Source organism: Octopus bimaculoides, chromosome 19 (genome assembly GCF_046866305.1).
Source record: "Octopus bimaculoides isolate indiv1 chromosome 19, ASM4686630v1, whole genome shotgun sequence".
Taxonomy (NCBI): domain Eukaryota; kingdom Metazoa; phylum Mollusca; class Cephalopoda; order Octopoda; family Octopodidae; genus Octopus; species Octopus bimaculoides.
The window spans coordinates 29860196-29881116 of NC_142946.1; the positions used below are offsets into that span (position 1 = coordinate 29860196).

A 20921-nucleotide genomic window follows, 5' to 3' on the forward strand; every position below is an offset into this window, starting at 1 on the left:
TGATGAATAAGTGTGGACTAAGAATTGACCTCTGATGAACTCCAACTTGTACACTAAATTCATCACTGTATTCAAGGCTGACTCTCACCTTACTGACAGCATCGCTGTACATGGCTTGTACAGCTCTAACAAGCCACTTATCTACTCTTAGCTTCCTTAGAGACTACCAGATAAGAGAACAGGGAACTCTGCTGAATGCTTTCTCCAGGTCGATGAAGGCTAAGTACAATGGTTTACTTTTGGCCAAATACTTCTTTTGCAACCGTCTCACTAGTATCTGTGGTACTTCTCCATGGAACAAAACCAAACTGCATCTCATCTAGTTTAAGTCTATCCCTAATCAGTTGAGATATAACTCTCTCTGTAATTTTCATGACTTGGTCCAGCAGTTTGATACCTCTGTAGTTGTCTCTATCTAAGGCATCACCTTTAACCTTGTAGCAGCTATAATACTACTACACCAGTCTCTGGGGATGCGGCTTTCCTGAGTAACATGAATAATGGGCATAAATAGCAGAATTTTGAGTCAGGACACCCAAATAATTGGCTTTGCTCTGTTTTAATGGGGATTTTTCCAATTTTTTTTTTCACCGTGACCTTGGAAATGATGGGAGAAGGCCTTTTGATAAAAAAAAAAAAATGAAAGAAAAAAATGTGTGATTTAAGGGAGATTTAGCTGTTGATTCCAGAACATCTCATGACCACCCAGTACTTTTCTCATTTCTATATCACTCTGACAGGCATTGATGTTTTCAATATTTTTCTCCAAATATACACATTTTTTGGATTGATGATGCAGAAGTAACACATGGGTTTTGTTTAACCCAAGTGTTACTTCCCTTGCTGGGATTTAAGCAACCAAAAATAAATTTTGTAATTCAAATTTTTACCCCCTACTCTGCATCAATGATATTTGGATAATTTTTTGTTCTTTGGTGAAAGAAAATCAAAGCATGATATCAAACTTTAAAATAATTTTAAAACTGACAAAACATAATTATCTGACATTAAACAAACATAAATGTACATATAACTTTTTCTTACTGGAATTGCACTCCAAACTGCAAACCTGATACAAGAATGTTTCATTTCATTAAAGCCATAACCTAGTTCTGTGGAAAATGTATGACAAGTCTGCACCTGTTGCCATGTATGTAATAAGATTAAACAAAACAGGTAGACAGCCTTGCTTGAAAAGGTGTAGGTAGAAACTCCATATGATGTACCCAGTGTAAGCCAGGGACACATAAGTGATGCAACAATATCAAAGGAAGGTTAACTGGGAAGATAGTTTTTCTGTATGGCAGATGCACAGGAGCAATAAACACTGAAGATGTACAGAAAACAGATTTCATCATATGCCAGGGGAAAAAACTAGAAGTAGTTGATAGCTTCCATTACCTAGGTGACCAAGTCAGTAGCTGGGGTGGATGCTCTAAGAACGTAGCTGCTAGAATAAGAATAACCTAGACAAAGTTCAAAGACCTCCTACCTCTGCTGGTAACAAAGGGCCTCTCGCTCAGAGTGAAAGGTGGACTGTATGATGCCTGTGTGCGAACAGACATGCTACACGGCAATGAAACATGGGCTGTGACTGCTGAGGACATGCATAGGCTTGAAAGAAATGAAGCCGGTATGCATGTATGATGTCAGTGTACATACACGACAGAGTGTAAGTGCCCTGAGAGAAAAGTTGGACATAAGAAGTATCAGGTGTGGTGTGCAAGAAAGACAACCGTGCTGGTATGGTCATGGGTTGCGTATGAATGAGTACTGTGGAGGGAACCTGTGGAAGAGGTAGACTCAGGAAGACATGGGATGAAGTGGTGAAGCACGATCTTTGAACAGTGGGCCTCACACAATTGTCAGTAATCATACTATTTCCATTTCTCTCAGCCAATATTTTTACATTAGCCTTCTTTCGAACTCTAGATAATGCAACATACAGCTGACCATGTGAGAAGAATTGTGTCGGAAAGCCTGTCCCTGTGCCTTGTTATACGTCAATGCAAAAGCTGGCTAGACAGGAAATAGTTTGCATGTAAATGTGAATGGAAATGCCATTTCTTGAGATACATGTGGTATTCTTGGGATTAGCAGAGTTGATCCTGCATAAGGACCAGAAGCAACCACAGCCTCAATAACATGATCATGTAAACTGACAATGATGTAGCGTGTGGCATTGCAATGTCCATTAGTAACATCTAAATTTCTCAGACCCATTATGCATCATTGAAAGCGCATTAAAAACAATCTTGTTTAGTGTGCTAGAAATAGCAGTGGTCACAGAGTTATTAATGTAAGGAATAAAGCATTCCTAGTAGCCATACCAACAAAATCACTTCTTCATTATAAAAAAAAATATATTAAAGAAATTTCATTTTATCAAAAATATTCATTTAACAAACTCTGGAAACTGATAATATTCATGAAATTGTGCCTCATATCAAAGTTATACAGCTATTTTGTGTAAGAGAATACATTTATTCAACACAAAATCACTTAAAAATTATACTGGTATATTAAAAAAATTTTCATCTTATCAAAAATATTCATTTAACAAATTCCGAAAACTGATAATATTCTTGAAACTGTGTCTCGTATTAAATTATCATTAATGAAAATAGAGGTGAGCGAGAATGAGAGACTGTTGCAAATAAAAACGTTGCCTGCAATGAATTAATAGTGTTTTTTATCAAATGTCAAAATCTACTCCACAGTGAAAGCAATGAATATTTAAATTTGTGAGAATCTGGAGTTTAAAACAATACAATAATCTTCAGAAATCGAAATTATAGGAAATTTCTTAGAGCATGAATTTATATATTTCCAGACGGTCAAGCTTTTAATATTGCTTTCTTCCAGTACTTTTAGTAATTGTTATATACTTAATTAATAAGCAGCTTTCTCCATTATAGTATAGATTATAAAAATTATTTAAAAAATAAAACAAATTTGTAAAAGAAAAAATTATAAAAATTAGCACCCAATTTATATTTTTAAAGTCCTGTTTAAAATAGACATGACTCCAAGAACAAAAACACATTACAAAATGATTAATAACACCATAACTTATGTAATTCTAACATTTTTTTAGTTTTTAATCTAAGCTACCGGTGAGTACTTTCTGAGACTCAGATTTTTTTATGTGAATATCTGTCTTTCTGTATGAAACAAATTGTATAGCAACATGAGTAATAACAACTATAATGCATTTTAATATATCTAATCTCCTCCATTTACATAAATACTTTACAACTGCATTTCTAGCTCTGCCTTGAAGGAAGCTTTATTCTTGGACTTACATTTTTGTGTGCAACAATGTTGTCAAACCTCCATTAACAGCACTGTATGCAGGTCCTTTCCGTTTTCTTTCACACACAGATAAACTTTTCACTATAGACCTTAATGGTTGTAAAGACACTATATCAGTGGATAGACAAAAAAAATCTTCATAGAGAAAACTGCCCCTGTTCCCACTGCAAAACAACACACACACAGCAGTACAAACACGGCCCGCACACCCACCTTCGCATTCCATGACTACCATTGGAATTGATCAGGTAGGGACAAGGATTCTGGATTTTTTTTTTTTTTTTTTTTTTTACTTAATTCTTGAGAGCAGTTGGGTTTATTTTTACTATTCTTGTTTGTGAGAGCAGTCAAGTTATTCTCATTTTTAAAATATCTGGTTAATCGTTGAGAGGACATTGGTATTACCTTGGCGGAGGTTTGCACTCTCTGAGTGCTCGATATATATTAAATGAGGAAACCATGATGATAATAACAGCTTATCTAATAAAAGCAGCTGTAACTTCTTTCAGCAACCATTCATGCTATGGCTCTTTAAATCATTCAATCATAATAGCTGGAACTTTATGAGTGTTTCAGTGAGTATAGTGATGTTTCAATGTGTATAGAGATGATTCTGTGAGTACTGAGATATTCGTTTCTATGAATATAGAGATGTTTCTACAAATATAGAAATACTAGCAGAGATACCCGGCGTTGCTTAGGATTAAAACGGTATAGTTTGTATATAATATATTTCAGTTATACTGAAACAGGTGATATGGGAAAGTGCAACATTGACAACAAAACATTGTGGAGTAAATGATAGGCTAATTTGACTAAGCAACATGTTATGCATCCGCACTGAAAAGCTGTCAGTGGATATACTCTCTTTTGCAGCAGTCGGCGCTGTGTCTAACACGATTCATTATCTGAAATTTTGACACCTCCTTCGGGTTTGTTGTCCAACATCACTCATAAAGTAAATTTGGAGGAACCGTGGTTGTTCATTTGTGGGTGACATGGAACCAATGAGCTGACAGACTTGCCCTTTTACGTCGGCGTAAATTCATGTTTAACTATCTTCTTAGATGCAGTAAACGATGTCATTTGAAATGCAGAGTTGTATTGTCTGATATTGTTCAGAAAATCCTTTGACAGGATGGAAGTGCCTTCTAGAAGATCCATAAGAGGTTGAGAAGGAGCTGGTAGTGCTGGCAATGTTACCCGACCACCTGAGCAGCACATACCATTTGTTTCATTTGAAAATTTTAAACATTTACAGAAACGACAATTTGTGTTCAGCACACCAATTTGGACAGAGTTATCATTTTTTTAAGAATGGGATGGATCATATCTGAAAACAGCCTCAGGAATTGTGAAGAACGAATTTGTACATAGTCTGTTTCTGAGAGCTGTTCTATTGGACCTCTGTCAAATCATTGAAACATTGTTTTAATGATCCAGCATTAAGTGCTGCAGCATGCATTTGGTGATCTTGGGAAAGTCTCAAGCATGCCTTTGCTGATCTTGGGAAAAATAAAATCTCATCTTGCTTCTCTCTTCAGACTCACGCCTTCGGTTTTATACAATCCTCCTTGCTTTATACTTGCTTCTGGAGAGATTACATCTTTTCTTTGGTGGCATATTTTTTTTATATTGTAAACAAAAAATTATGAACATAGAAAGAAATTATACATTAATCCCTATTTTTGTAAGCAGTTGTATGTATGTAGTTTGTTTTTATTTGCATATGAAGTATAAATTAACCAAATAGAAGCACATGTATGAACTGCTAATTTAACGGTAAATGCCACAATAATTATTATAGATAAATTTCTTAATATATATATATATACATATATATATATATATATATATATATATATATATATATATATATATATATATATATATATATATAATAATAATATTAGGGACAAAATCCAAAATTACAGGTAAAAACTCAATTAAAATCAATTTATAAAAAATTTAAATTAAATTGAGCTTTATAGATAAAATATATATATATATATATATATATATTAAGCACATATATTAATCTCCTATAGAAACTTGTTTTCTGTCTGTTTCTCTTGTCTCTGTCTTTTTCTCATTTTGTGTTTCTCTCACTGATTCTGTAAAAATTTATTTGGAGAGCAGAAATTGAAAGAAGAGAAAGCAAAAAGGTCAGAGAGAATGAAAGCGAAGGAGATGAGAAAGTGAAAGATGTATGTACGTGTATATGAAATGGACATGTGTCTGTGCATGTGAGAGAGAGAGAGAGACAGAGCGAAGAGTGAGTGAATGAAGGTGTGTGTCGTGATGATTGATGTCTTTTAAGGTACACACACACATATATAGATAATGTGTTGTCATTGTATAAAATGTTTACGATAGTTAATTTCTGGAAAAGATTATAATGTTAAGTTTTGAAAATGCAAATATGTGAATGAAAATTAAGTTTAGTTTGTAGCTGAAATAGTACTGAATCTTTTGATACCCCATACGTCAAAATCGGTAACTCGGTTTTGGAATGCATAAGGAATATATATATATATATATATATATATATATATATATATATATATATATATATATATATATATATATATATATACAGGACAGACTTCTTTCAAACTGAAAGTATTCTCTCACATTACAATTGAGACGTAATACTGAAATAGTGTAAGAGATAAGAGATTGCTCTGGGCTCGCATTAGACAAGAAGTTGAAAATTTTTTTGGCCCATGACACTGCATGGACCCTAAGTAAGGCATGTGTAAATTGAGTCAATGTAAAAGATTGCTCGGCGCCCGCATTAGGCAAAAAGTAAGAAATTATTTTGCAAAAAGTTAAAATGTAAAAATTTGGGGTAGGGACAGGGAATTGAAAATGCAAGATATTTCTTGCATAATTGGAATGTCCATGATCGAAAATATAGGAATTTGCTGTAAAAGAAAGAAAGAAAGGTGGTGGGGGTTAACATGCAGGTGTACTTGTAAACATTAACTGATTTGGCTGGTATTTCTAGCATGTCCTGCTACCACTGAACAAGTATTTGTGAATAGATGTTACGTGGTAGCTGTGTGTGCTAGAAATAGCAGTGAAATCTTTCGTTTTTCCTTAGTGAAATGTGTGCAATTGCATTTATTGAAATTGAGCCAATTTACAAATGAAAAAGGTTATGTACTGAATTCAGCAGAATGAACGAATGGGTTTTACTTGATCAGTATTGCTTTGATAGAGCACTTTTGTGAAAGGCAAGGCGAGAAAAATGGTAAGAGAAAGTGGTTATGAATTGCGTTCCAAATGTTGTCGTTTGCCTCGACATTAATTTTGGGTGTTGTTTGTCAATGCATGGCTGCTCTGTTGTATTTATAAAAAATCAGACAAGTAGAAGGATGAAGATATCAGTGGTGCTATAGTCATGTGGGGTCATTTGAACTCTCCATATGCTAGCAAGGTTAGAGGTAAAGTGGATGACAATATATTTCACTTGACAAGGTAGCATCTGATTAATGTCTCTTACCATCTTCCATTGTCCCGTCATGAGCAGAAAGGTTTTATTACTCTGTCGTGGGAAGCAAATGAGAATGAAATGTAAGGGGACAGTGTTTTTTGAGATTCCAGCTAAAAGGGTTCCCAACAGCTATTAATAACAGTGATAGACTGTTGATGACGAATATGTATGTATGCATGTATATATTTGAAATAATAGTTTCACTTTAACTGAAAGTATGTCACATTACAATAGAGAGATGTTATTGTTTCACTTTTGACACGTAATACTGAAATAGTGCAAGAGACAAGAGATTGCTCTGGGCTTGCATTAGTCAAGAAGTTGAAATTTTTTTGGGCCCATGACATTGCATGGACTCTAAGTAAGGCATGTGTGAAATTTGAATGAAATCAGTTGGATAGTTCTAGAGTTTTAGGGATTCACACAAACAGACGGACACACATTCTCATCTTTATATATATAGAGAGATGTTTCTATGAATATAGTAATGTTTCAGTGAGTAATAGAGATATTTTGTCATCAGGTATACATTGTACAACACAAACAGCTACTGTTGTTGTATATGTTATTTTTGACATCAGTTTTAATAGCTTGCATGCCCTTTCAATCAACAGCTTACTCTACAATGAGGACTGGATGCATTTTATCATATTAACAGCTTTAAAGATGTTGTCTCCAACAAAAAGAGTTCCCTTTCCCTTGCATCATTTCCTTTCATTCTTTATTTTTTGGAATATGGTCCTTGGTTATCCTTGCTGGTGATCTAAAACAAATAGGTAAAACAGCATTCTAAGGGAGAAATTTGATAATGGAGGCTGGTCTACCTTGTCAAAATGATTGATGAAAACAGAAAGAGTAATATATAAATGAAGCTGGACCAGTGCTGTTGTGTAGTATGTTTTGAAATAGGACAAAGTGAACCCAGTATCTAAGTTGAATTTAAAGATTAGTGCAAAAAATAGAAAGAAAGTCAAAATTAAATTAATGTCTTAGCTTGTCAGCTGTTTTTCAAGTTATGATACCCAAACTGCATTTATCAAACAAAAGTGATGATAACAATCCCAAATAAATTACTATGCTCTATTAACATGCCTTCTGACATTTATTTCTACATACCCTTATTTCCACGTTATATTGGGACATTGTTACATTGGAACATGCGACAACCAACTTCATTACATTTAAAAATATTAAATTTTGAACTCGTTACAAACATTTAAAATTATTAAATAGGTGACAATTCTAAAACCATTATACTGATGAACCATTTCACTACAAAATATTACAGATTTACATGAAAACTTTTAAATCAGAGTTCCTCTAACTATGCATACAATATATACAGAGCTGAGAAGATTAGTTCTTCCATACATAACAAAATATAGAAAGACAATAACCTAGAGCAGCAGCTTTTAAACTTATTGTGTCATGGAACCCCCATGATTTTTTCCAAGTGTTGTAGAATCCATATCTAAATTTTATGAACAAGACTTACCATACTGTAATTAATAAGACATCACTGCTTTGTAAATGGTGCCATAGCAGTATTTAAACAAATAAAAATATAAAATTTCATGACAAAACACTTTTTTTCAAAGAACCCCCTTTGAGAAACACTGGCCTAGACTTCTAGTTATATATATATGTATATATATATATATATATATATATATATATATATATATGCACACACATATCAATCAATATTTGTTATTCAAAATTCAACAAAGAAATATGAATAATAGGGGGGGGGAAAGGGTAGTCAGTCATTGGCAGGCATAGTATTAAAGGTTTTCCACTCATTTCCATCTTCAGCCGCTAGAAGTATTTTATTGAGCGACATCCTGCATGAATCATATGGTGGTAAGTTGTTCTTGATCATTTCCTCTCATGTTTTCCACCTTGTAGAGTGTTAAGCAGCAGGCACTGTTGATAGCATTCATTATGTGGGTGTTGCATTGGTGACCAATCCATCTCAGCTGGCGTTTTTTATCCTTGTGTTCATTTGCTTTTTGTTAGCCATTTGGTACATGTAATGTACTATTTGGGGCATGTAATGTAACCATTTGGTGCATGTAACGTTAGTGTGCATGCATGATGGTGTAAGCATCCTGAGAGAAAAGTTAGGCATAAAAGGCATCAGATGAACTGGTATGGTCATGTGATGCATATGGATGAGGACAGCTGTGTGAAGAAGTGTTGCACCCTAATGATGGAGGGAACTTGTGGAAGAGGTAAACTCAGGAAGACATGGGATGAGGTAGTGAAGCATGACCTTTGAATGTTGAGCCTCATGGAGGCAATGACAAGTGACCGAGACCTATGGTGATATACTGAGCTTGAGAAGACCTGTCAAGCCAAGTGAGACCATAGTCGTGATCAATACCAGTGTTGCATGATTGGCACATAAAAAGCACCCTTTAAACGTTGGGTGATATACTGTGCTTGAGAAGATTTATGAAGCCAAGTGAAATCATAGTCGTGGTCGAAGCCAGTCCCATCTGACTGGCACCTGTGTCAGTGGCATGTAAAAAGCACCATTCAAGTATTGGGCCTCATGGAGGCAGCAACAGGTGACTGAGAACTTTGGCAATATCCGATGCTTGTCAAACCAAGTGAGATCATAGTCATGCCAGTGTCACATCAATGGCACCCATGCTGGTGGCACATAAAAAGCACCCAGATGTAGAAACCATGCTAAATCAGATTGGAAAGTGGTGCAGCTCCCTGGCTTACCAGTTTTCAGTCAAACTGTCCAACCCATGCCAGCAAGGAAAGCGGATGTTAAATGATAATGATGATAGTTTGGTACAATGTATCATTGGAAACATAGTTGTTATAGGATATCTGATATATTTTCCTCAGGTTTCTTGTGTGAAAAGTTTTTGCTGATTTGTATTTGTTAGCCATAGACGACCAGAGGTGTTGAAGCTGTCACATTGCTCCACATGCCGCTCTCCTTCTGTCTATGATGTCACTGTTTGAGTAAAGAAATTTATCAACCCTGGATAGTTAATTTCCACTTGCCAGGATGCCTGTTTTGTTAATGTTTACATTAATGGTGATGTACTCTGTCTTTCATTTGTTTATTTCTACACACACACACAAATGATTTTAAAGAATCTTTATTTTAATGCAAGCATAACACAAATCTGGGGATTGTGCAATACATTACGCAATTTTCATGCTTATCAGGTAAAATTTAAAACAGAGTGAAATAATGACTTGTTGAATAATCAATTGGTTCTCAGACAAGGGAAGTTACCAAATTCTAAAATGAATAAAGTGGGTGTGCCATGAAACTGACAATCAAAAATACTAATGAACAGAAAGGAGAAGAATTATAATTTACAGTTATAGACCTAAAGATAAAAGAAACTCAAAGAGGTTCATTTCCAATCAATAAAGCAGACTGTTGATGCCAAGAATCACATTAACTCTTTTAGACATATTAGGAGCAGACATTTATAATGGCCTGTAAAAAAACCATTTATATTTTCGTTTTCTATACATATACACTATATATACCTATACACACATATAATGTATGTATATATATGCACACTAACATATACACACATTCATACTTGGGATTTTTAATTTTGCATGAGTGATTTATGATTTAAAAAGGGGGGGGGGGTAGAAAAAACAAATATATAAAGGATACAGACAGGTATGAAATAAATATAAAGATATAAAAAAAAAGAGAATAAATGCAATACTGAGGAAGAAAGAAGGATAGATACAGAGAATAAGAGAAGAAGAATATTAAATACTAGTTGTCCAAAAGAATAATTAAAACAACTAAAAGTAATAAGAGAAAAGCAAAACATGAACAACTCGAATACTGAAGTTTATGTATTTAATATTTACTGTCTGATGATGAGCAACTTAATAGCAGAAAAAAGTACTTCAAAGAGGTGTTTATTCAGTGATTATAAGGGGATGATACAGTTATTATGAAGGTTTCCCAATACTCAAAGTTAAAATCATAAAATTATAAGATGCTATAGTATCTGTTATCATATATGAACTATGGTAGGCCATAGCTTTTAGATTATTCACTGTTACAATAATAGTAATATTAGGTCATACTATGCTATTAAATGTAAGACAAGAAATCTATTATCAAATATAAATATTTATGGCATATAATTTTAGATATGAATACAATAATTAGAAGTGATCTGGAGAACAATTTTAAAATATAAAAATGTGTTCCGTATGGAATGTGGGCCTTTAATTATAAGATCATCTGATTTACTAATAACTTCACCTGAATATCTTAGGGTTTTAAATAATATCATACAGCAGAGGTTACAACTGTGTGGGGAAATAAATATTCGTACATGTCAAAATTCTTTATCTATTTAATTTCTAATGAACATAAATGGGATATACCAATACTATATTTGCATACACATGCATAAACTAATAATAAGCAAAAGAAACTAATAAATTATAGTAACTAAGGAATTTATATTCAATTATAAATATTTAGAGGTGAAAAATGTATTCGTACAGAACATAAATAACCGATAATTCTGATTTAATACTTCGTAGCATAACTATTATTCAGTTCCACTTCAACCAATCACTTCTTGTAGTTCTTAATCAATGACTCGCCATGTTGGGGCTCTTGAATGAATTTTAATTTTCAAATAACACCACAAATTTTCAATGGGGTTCAAGTCAGGTGACTGGCTTGGCTGTTCTAATAATTTTATATTGTGATCATCAATCCATTTTTTGGTAGACTTCGCTGTGTGCATAGGGTCATTATCCTGTTGTAAAACCCACCCTTCACAAAGCTGGAGCTTTTCTACAGAGTCCCATAAATTATTGTTCAAAATATTTCGGTACATTTCTGCATTCATTCTACCATTTATCACACGTAAATTGCCAGTGCCATTTGCAGAGAAACACCCCCACACCATGATGTTGCCACCTCCAAACTTTACGGTAGGAATTGTGTTTTTCGGCGAATAGGTGGTACCATCTTTCCTCCAAACATGGCCACGCGAATTTCATCCAAACAATTAAATTTTCGACTTGTCTGCCCATAGAGCATTTTCCCAGAATGTATCAGATTTATCTTTATGTTCATAAACAAATTTTAAATGGGCATCTCTATGCCTTTTAGTCAACAGGAGTTTTTCTAGAAGAGCGTGACTTCAGTTCATTGCTGATTGTTCATAGTGTAACACTAGTCCCTGAAGCTAACAAATCTTCTTGCAACTCCTTTCTGGTGATCATTGTGTTTTTTTTTATTCTTTGCTTAATTTTTCTTAAAGATCTAGGGGAAATCTTGCGTGGTGCACCAGACCTTATTCTGTTTTCAACAGTTGCCAATTTTCTATATCTTTGAATAAATGAAGATATGGTAGAAAATGGAATACAAAGGGTCTCTGATATGTTCCTGTAACTTTTACCTGCTTTCCACTGTTCAATAATTAAATTTTTCACTGAATTTGTGAGTTCTTTACTTTTCGCCATTATTACGACACTACTTTATGTTGTCTCAGTGAAGAAGCTAGCAATTTGACACTTAAAAATGACTACTGATAAGATTATTGGAACAAACAAGAAAGTTCTAGTACAAAAAAAATTATTTTAACAGTATTTTGTAGAATAGAAAATCGTAAATTTATTCTGTACGAATACTTTTCTCACCCCTAAATATTTATAATCGTATATAAATTCATTAGTTACTATAAATGGGATATATCAATACTATATTTGCATAACCATGCATAAACTAAGAATATGCAAAAGAAATATTTAGAGGTGAAAAAAGTATTCGTACAGAACATAAATAACCGATAATTCTGATTTAATACTTCGTAGCATAAATATTTCTTTTGCATATTCTTAGTTTATGCATGGTTATGCAAATATAGTATTGGTATATCCCATTTATGTTCATCAGAAATTAAATAAATAAAAAATTTTGACATGTACGAATATTTATTTTCCCCCACTGTATGTGTGTACACATGATAGATGCTGATATGGCTGTGTGGTTAAAAAGTTTCCTTCCCTAACTAAATGATTTGGGGTTCAGCAATAGTGCAGCAGCTTCAGCAAATGTCTTCTATTATAACCTTGGGACAAACCAAAGCCTTGTGAGTAGGTAAGGTAAACAAAAACTGAAAGAAGCTTGTCATATATGAGGAGGTACACAAAAGAAACTGGAATTTTGCAGTATTATTTTATTCACTTAATTTTACATGTTTACACTTTTATTGCTTTCAAAGTATTCTCCATTTGAAGCAATGTATCGGTTCAGATGCATCTTCCACTGTTTGAAGCAGTCCTGGAACCCTAGCGAAGTGGTGCCTTTTAATGCCTCTGTTGTTTTTCTCTTCACCTCTTCCACATCTGCATCCTTTAAGGACTTTTTCCATTTGGGGGAACAAAAAAATGTCATAGGGAGCAAGATTGGGTGAATAGGGAAGGTGGGTAAGTAGGCTCATGCCATTTTTGGTGAAAAAAACTATCTCACACTTCCATAAGTGAGGCACAAACTTTGCTACAACACTTCATTTGCAATTCCACACTCAAAATTCGTTAGTAGGAGCTCCAGAACACACTGGTCATATCAACAAGTTTGTAAATTGTTTGGCAACAGTCCTCCAAGATCAGTTCTGATTGCCTTGAACAAAGTTGGTATTCAAACAACAAGTAACCATTCCTAAAGCATGTAAACCAGTCATAAACTTGTGTTTTGCTCATGGCAGTGTCCTTGTAAGCTGTTTGAAGCATGACAACTATTTCAGACGCCATTTTCCCCAGCAGAAAACAGAATTTCACAGAAGCACGCTGTTCCTTTGTTTCAGCCATCGCAAAAATCGATGAACAGGGGAGAAGCACTGCAAAACAAAGATGCACCACATGGCAGTAGGACCTTACAGGATACTACCGGTTAGGAGACAGATGCCTGAGGGTTGCATCAAGTGGCTTCTAGTAGCAGAGGCCTGAACTACAATGGGAACCACAGAGAATGTTTCTCCTCGTATGTATATGTGTGTGCATGTATTTACATTTGTGCTTCTCTGGAAATCACTGAGCTGCAAGCAATGGCTTTGTCATTTACCCTTGTCAATAAATCACCCACTGGCTTTTCATCTTTGAAGGCAGAAAAACAAGTAAAGCAAATGAACAATTGAGTTCTCACCCAAACTTTGAAGCAGATTCTTGGGCATCATCCTCAAGCTGAAATTTTGTAAATCCTCTAATCCCTTCTAGCATAAGCCTTTTTCTGATACACAATTCTTTAAAAATTCAAATAGGTCCTTACTCTTTTGAAATAAAACTAAAAACCTATAAAGAATAGATAGAAGACATTTTAGGAAATTCAGCATCTACTGATATAGATGCTAAATTTGTCTAAGCATGCAGTTGCTATGGATTCTTGTTATTGATGACACTCAAATAAAAATCTACATTTAGCAATTCCGCTAAAGTCTTTCCATTAAAGTCTTAAGCTGATACTCATCTTCATTTAATGTCCGGTTTCCATGCTGACATGCGTTGGACAGTTCAAAAGGAGCTGGCTAGACAGAAAACTGCACCAGACTTCAGTGTCTGTTGCAGCATGGTTTTGATGGCAAGATCCCCTTCTTAGCACCAATCACCCTGCAGAATGGACTGAGTGCTTTTTATGTGGCACCAGCACTGGCAGAGCCACCAAGTAACTTGCATTACAAAGATCCTTTGAGAGGGGAGGGAGCATTGGAGGAGGTGATCTTGTGCCAGATGATGACAGAGAGACAAAAACAGGTGCCTTGCTGTAGAGGAGATACACGGTTACCTGTTCAGAGAGAGAGAGAGAGGGGGGAGGAGAGAAAGAGAGGGAGAGAGTGATCAAGAATGAAGACAGAAACTGGTGTGTTGTTGTAGAGGAGATACATGGTTAACCAGTCAGAAGGAGAGAGCAAGAGTAGAAGTACCAGGGCATACTCACAATGAACGGGGAAAAGAATATAAATGGGATGGTACTGCACAAGAGAGATAGATGGTGGCAAAGTGCCAGGGTATACCCTCAAGGTACAGGGATCAGAATATAAATGGTAGAGTATTGCCAAAGATGCATGAGTAGAGAGTAGAGGCTTCACATGAATGCAAAGAGTGTGGGTGGGGAATGCAGTGACTGGTGAACCCAGTAACTGGATATAGAAGGGTGGGCAGGGCAGTGAGGACAGGATTGGGGAGCAAAAGACAAGCATAAGCATAGTGTATGAAAAAGATGAAAAGTGAGGAAGAGAAAATATATAGTTTGGCTTGTTGGGGTAGGGCGTGTGAAAAATGTTATTGTTACATGGGGTGAGGGACACAGTGCTTCTACAACTCAGTTTTGCTGAAGAGGGCAGGCCTTCTGAAGAACCTCATATCACCAGACATCTTGGTCCATTGCCATCTCCTCTATGAGGCCCAACATCCTGAGAGCAGTCCCCACCACTTCATCCTATGTCTTCCTCTTCCACAGGTGCCATCTACTTTCAGTGATTGGTACTTCTTTATACAGCTGTCTTCATTCATACACATCACATGACCAAGCCAACATAGTTTTCTCTCTTGCATGCTGCATCTGGTTTCTCTTATGCCCAACTTTTCTTTCAACACATTTGCAATTTGTAATACATGCATGCTGATGTTGCACATCCAACGGAGCATACTTCCTTCATTCCTCTCTAGTCTACATATGTCTTCTGCATTCTGTATATGTTAAAACTTGTCATTCCTGAGTTGGCTTTATTATTATTATTCTATTTACACTCAGAAACTTAGCGATGTTCTAGCTGAAGTTTTGGATGAAAAGATAGAAGAGCTAGAAATATACGGCAAATGTATAGCTACAGGCCAAATCTGGCTGATGCAAAGTCCCAGCCAGACCTAAGGTGACATGATGGTGGAAGAGTGAGGTAGACAAAACAATAGAAGTGAAGAGACAAACCTGGAAGGATTGGTAAAAGAGGGCAGTAGAGAAATATACCAGGTAGCTAAGGCAACAGAAAAATATTGGTAAAAATGCACAACAAAGTTAAAACAATTATTGTAATCCTTTTAGATAAATTAAAAGCCAAATAACACATGTACTTCATTGAGATATATGAAACAGTTTCATATTAAATCCCAACTAGTTTATGCTCTGAGAGCTATTCAAGGAAAATGAACCAAAGTTCTTTACAAAACACTCCTTGCCTTATAATCTGCTAGCATTCTTTATCTACAACACTTTCACCTCTTTATCTAATTCTCATTCTGCTTGTCCGTCTATCTCCCTTGGTCAGTATAATGCTTAAAAACCTAAACTTTTCATTTTCTTTGAATAGCTCTCAGAGCATAAACTGGTTGGAATTTAATGTAAAAATATTTAAAATACCTAAATGAAATACTTGTCTTTAGTTCATCTAAAAGGATTACATCGACCGTTTTAATTTAATTATGCATTTTCTTTTTTCTGTTTAAAAAACTTATACAAAAACACAACAATGATACAACTTGGAGTTCTGCAGTCTAGTGTTTCAATGTGTGAAGATACTGAAGGTCAATATAAAGTTTGAGACCTGTTAATGAAAAGAAAAAAAACCCTAGCCTACTAGGTGAAAAATAGTGTGTAGGAAATGAATATGAACAGAAAAATGTGCGCAAACAAACGTGGGGTGGGGTGAATACGATTTTTCCCCCTCATAACTTTCAGGAAAATGGATATATATTGATGAAATTTTATAGAAATAGCCTTCAAATGGTACAAATTACAATTATAAAGAAATTTCTGGGGAAAAATCTTTTCCGAAGGGGTGGGGAGAGAACTAGGAAAATTCACATAGTCCATTTTTTACCAAAAACACGATTTTTCGTGTGGAATTAACTCCCCTGACCTCCTAGTTTTTCGCAAATCCCTTATTTGCCAGGTTTTTTTTGGAAAATTTCTTTTCTGTAGATTGAATTACAGTGAGCTCCTAATATGCCACAAAACCCTTTTTTTGTCTAACACAGGGTGAGATGGGGTGGAACCCTTGGAAATCGCCCCCCCCCCCCAATTTCACAGGGAAAATTTTTGGCGGAGGTAAAGGACATGGACTGCACCCTTTTTCGTTTATTTTTTGGGTGGCCGTTTTCTACAGAAACCTACCTTTTTGACTGCAGAGATTCCAAATCTGCAAAAAAAAAATCAGCATTTCAAAATTTTAATTCCCCCCACTCCTCGATTTTTCACTTTTTTTAAGAAATTTGGGGGGGGGGGGGGGGGGCGAAACACCCCCCCCCTCTATTCCACCAGTGCATCTGTGACAGAAATTGAACATGTGGTTGAGGTCTTTTGGTATGTAAAAATTAGTTCTTTTTTTGCACAAACACACACAACAAAATGACATTAAAGAATTTTTTTTTCTTTTTGGTAATTTGTGTAACGGTTAGTTCTTCGTTGCAGTCAAGGGTCAACAATTATAACCGTTGTTGTTAAGATGTTGGTTGCCAGTGTGCAAGTTTCTTTTTTTTTTTTGCAAATTCGGAATCTCCGCAGTAGAAAAGGTGGGTTTCTGTAGAACCACCCAGCAAATAACCAAAATGGGGTGTGGTCCATGTCCTTTACCTCCGCCGGATTTATTACACGAGGGTCAAGTACTTGTTGGCAAGGGAACCTCTCCAAGTTGTGTGAATTTGTTGAGTCAGAGTTTTTTTTCGTGCTGCTAAGAAAATGTATTCAGACCTTAGCAGGTCTGAGTTGTCTACAGTAGAGGAGGAGCTGGTATGGGTGGTCATAAAGGTGGACGGAGTGTTGAAGAGAAGGAGTTTTGCTGAGGCCACGGGGATGAAGCGAAGGGAGTTGGACTTGTCTGAAGGAGTATGAGAAGATGGTACAGAAGGTGGGCAGCGATGTAAGGTTGTCAACCCCTCCCCTAAAGGAATTATGGAGTGGATGGAGAGAAAAACAATCACCTATAAGGTGTTCTCGTTAAAAGGAAAAAAGGCCGAGCAGGTGGAAACTGTAATGGAAAAGGCGCTAGGGGAGTGGTCAAAGGAAATAACATACATAACTAAAGGAAGGAGATATGGGACAACGGTCGTCCAATTTAGGACAGTAGAGGGGGTGAGAAGGCTGGCGAGCGTGACGGTGAAAACAGAGGAAGTAGTGCTTCTGCCCACATACCTTGGAAGAAAGATTTCCAGGTAGAAGCAATCCCACCTGATATAGAAGTGGCTTGGGTGGCGGCGGCTGTCCTTGTTGGAAGTGAGGAGAAGGTGGCTGTCCTTCAAGCTACGGAAACGGAAGGAGGGTAGAAAGGGAAGACACTAGAACTAATTACACAGGCAGAGGGACAACAGGAGAGTTTGGCAGAGATGGTGACGTTGGGGGAAATTGTGCTGAGAGTGTGGGTAGAGAACAGAGTACCACGTTGTTTTAAATGTGGCCAAAAGGGCCATATTAGAGCATACTGCCCTCAACAGAGGACAATAACAGAGGAAACAGCTATGGAGACGGAAGAGAAAAATTGAAAGACAGACGGGGAAAAGGAGAAAAAATGGTGATTAACAGAGAGTAGAAGGAAGAAGAGAAAAAAAGAAAGAACACTGTGTTCCATCCTACCCAAGACCACCCTCCCCATACAAACATCAAACCCACCCACCCCATTTCCCCACAAGAAAAAAAAAAGAGCAGACACCTCAGAATTTAGAAGACCCCTCCCCCGGTGAAAAAGGTTACGAGAGAGGGAAGTTATGGAGCGATAGCGGAACTGGAACAGAGACTAAAAGGAAATTAGGCCGCAGAGGCGGCGAGTGGTGTTGCTAACTGTGGGGTGAGTAGCACACTGTTCATATTTTCATTTTCAATTATCACGCATGTTATAATTTTAATTTGTTTTTCATGTTCATTTTCATGTGTCATTCATAATATTATATTTTATTTTTATATATTTTTAATTGTTATATGTCCCCACATGTTGTAGTGTCCGCTTTATGTAATGCCTTTATGGCAAAACTATTGAAATAAAGGGAACCTCTGCAGTAGCACTCGTCCTTTTAGAAATAACAGCTAAATTTCTCTAGCCACACTGCACCGTCTTTTTTTAGCAAAACGTTGTCTTTTGGGTCAAACTAAAGGGCTTGACCCGGTCAGAAATAAAAAAATAAAATATCCTAATAGGTGTAAAACAACTTGCTTGTGAATTTTCCGAAAGCCCCCCCACCCTAACGTTCGCTTGCGCAAATTTTTCTGTTCATATTCGTTTTCAACACACTATTTTTCACTTAGGCTGGGGTTTTTCTTTTCTTTTCGCTAACGGGTCTCAAACTTTATATTGACCGGAAAATGTTATAGATCTTCACTATTTCATGAATGAAACTACAAACTGACGGTAAGATGGTATCAAAGAGGACTGAGTCTGAAAATACCTATTGGGTGAGCAGTAGAGACGACAGAAAAGTAGATACAGAATTTTTGTGGAGACTGGTTTAAGTGCGACAGTATTAACAGTACATTGAAGACTATAACAGAAGAGTGGTAATAGTACAGTGAAGGTAGTCATGGTAGCACAAACGGAAAAGACTTGTGATGGCAGTACAGGGGAGACTACGATGATAGCACAGGGAAGACAGGAGTGACAGTACGGGAGAAACTGTAGTGACATTAATGATAGTATAGTGAATACTGCGATCATAGTTATGTGAAGATGGTGGTGATAGAACACTGGAGACTGTGGTTATAGTACAGTGGTGACTATGATAGTGCAGCGGAGACAGTGGTAACTGTGGTGGCAGAGATACTGATGACAAAGACATAGTAAAGCATTGATAAAGAAGTACTTAAAATACGCAAACTAGACCCCATGCCCTTATAAAGCAAAATATCATCGGAACGCTAAAAAAGTTACAACGAATGCACAACTAAAGTCACACGATAAAAGAACTCCTTTGGATGTTGCCAACTTCACATAGGATCATCAGAATTATAAGATCGAAAAATAAAGCGTGAATATCCAGCTAGAATTAAAAAAAACATAACCACTAAGTAAAAAAAAATGAAAAAGAACTGCTGCCACAGACCTACCAGAAATGATTAGTGAGCACTGGGTAACAGTGAATAGGGATAAAAGTGCTGATTAGCAAAGTGATAAGCAAACCTCAAATGGTTTGTAATAAGGACACAGAAAAAAAAACTGAATTCAAAGTTGAAACAATCAATAGAAGGATTAAAAAAAAAACTTCAGCGATTTCACTTTCCAGATCATAAATCGAAATACCGCCAAAAACAAAACAGTAAAAATACTCATACAATTAAAATAGTGGCGATAAAAGCACGATGGTAGAGGTAACGGGAAAATGAAGAAAATATAAGAATAGCAACAATAGTAGGTTAGCGGCAGGACTGAAGCCATTCATGTTAGGAGAGTGATGAGATGTTGGGGGCAGTGATTGTCGATAATGATATTAGGAAAATGGCGACTATTTTGTGTTGATGGGGGTCATTAAAATAGTCGGGGTTAATATCGTCCATGACAGGACTAGATAAATATCGATAGTGTATATATATATATAGAGAGAGAGAGAGAGCGAGTAGGTAGTGTGTATATACAAGAAATAACATTAAATAATTAACAGAAGTGGCTCTCTTTAATATCTCCGCGTAAATGTTATATTGCTCTCGGGTGAAGATTGTGACGGTAAATAGAGTTTAATCACTGAAACAAAAAGAAACAGAAATTTATTTTAATAATTACTTACTCGTAGATACGCAAATCCACTCTTTTAATATGTCATAAGCCGATATTGGGTAGGTAAGGTGAAAACTCCAGAAAAGTAATTAAGATGGACAATGAAAAAACCTGGACACTGCCGCCATGTGCAGCAGTAACTACAAACATATTGTGAAGAGTTTATTTTAATGAAGATATGTAAATCCTTAAACTAAAAGATCAAAACATTAGTGGCTTAAAACAGATTAAAAATTTGTTAATTTAAAATTGCTATAATTATTTCCAAAGTTAATTTTTAATAATATTCAGTGCTGTACCGCTCTTTTCTTCAATTCCGGAATCAATATTTGTTTTTCTGTCTTGGATTAAAGATTGTTGCTCAGTTTTTTAATTATTGTGTACATCTA

General features: G+C 35.8%; 1 protein-coding gene across 1 annotated transcript in view; it reads right to left on the reverse strand.

Annotated features, from left to right (window-relative positions):
- The window catches only part of LOC106869968 (uncharacterized), a 252719-nt gene extending 232043 nt beyond the window's left edge, over positions 1-20676 (reverse strand). The window contains exon 1 of the mRNA XM_052974843.2: positions 20543-20676. The gene's annotated coding sequence lies outside the window, so the exon portion shown is untranslated. The remainder of the gene's footprint in view (positions 1-20542) is intronic.
- Between the last annotated feature and the right edge of the window lie 245 nt (positions 20677-20921).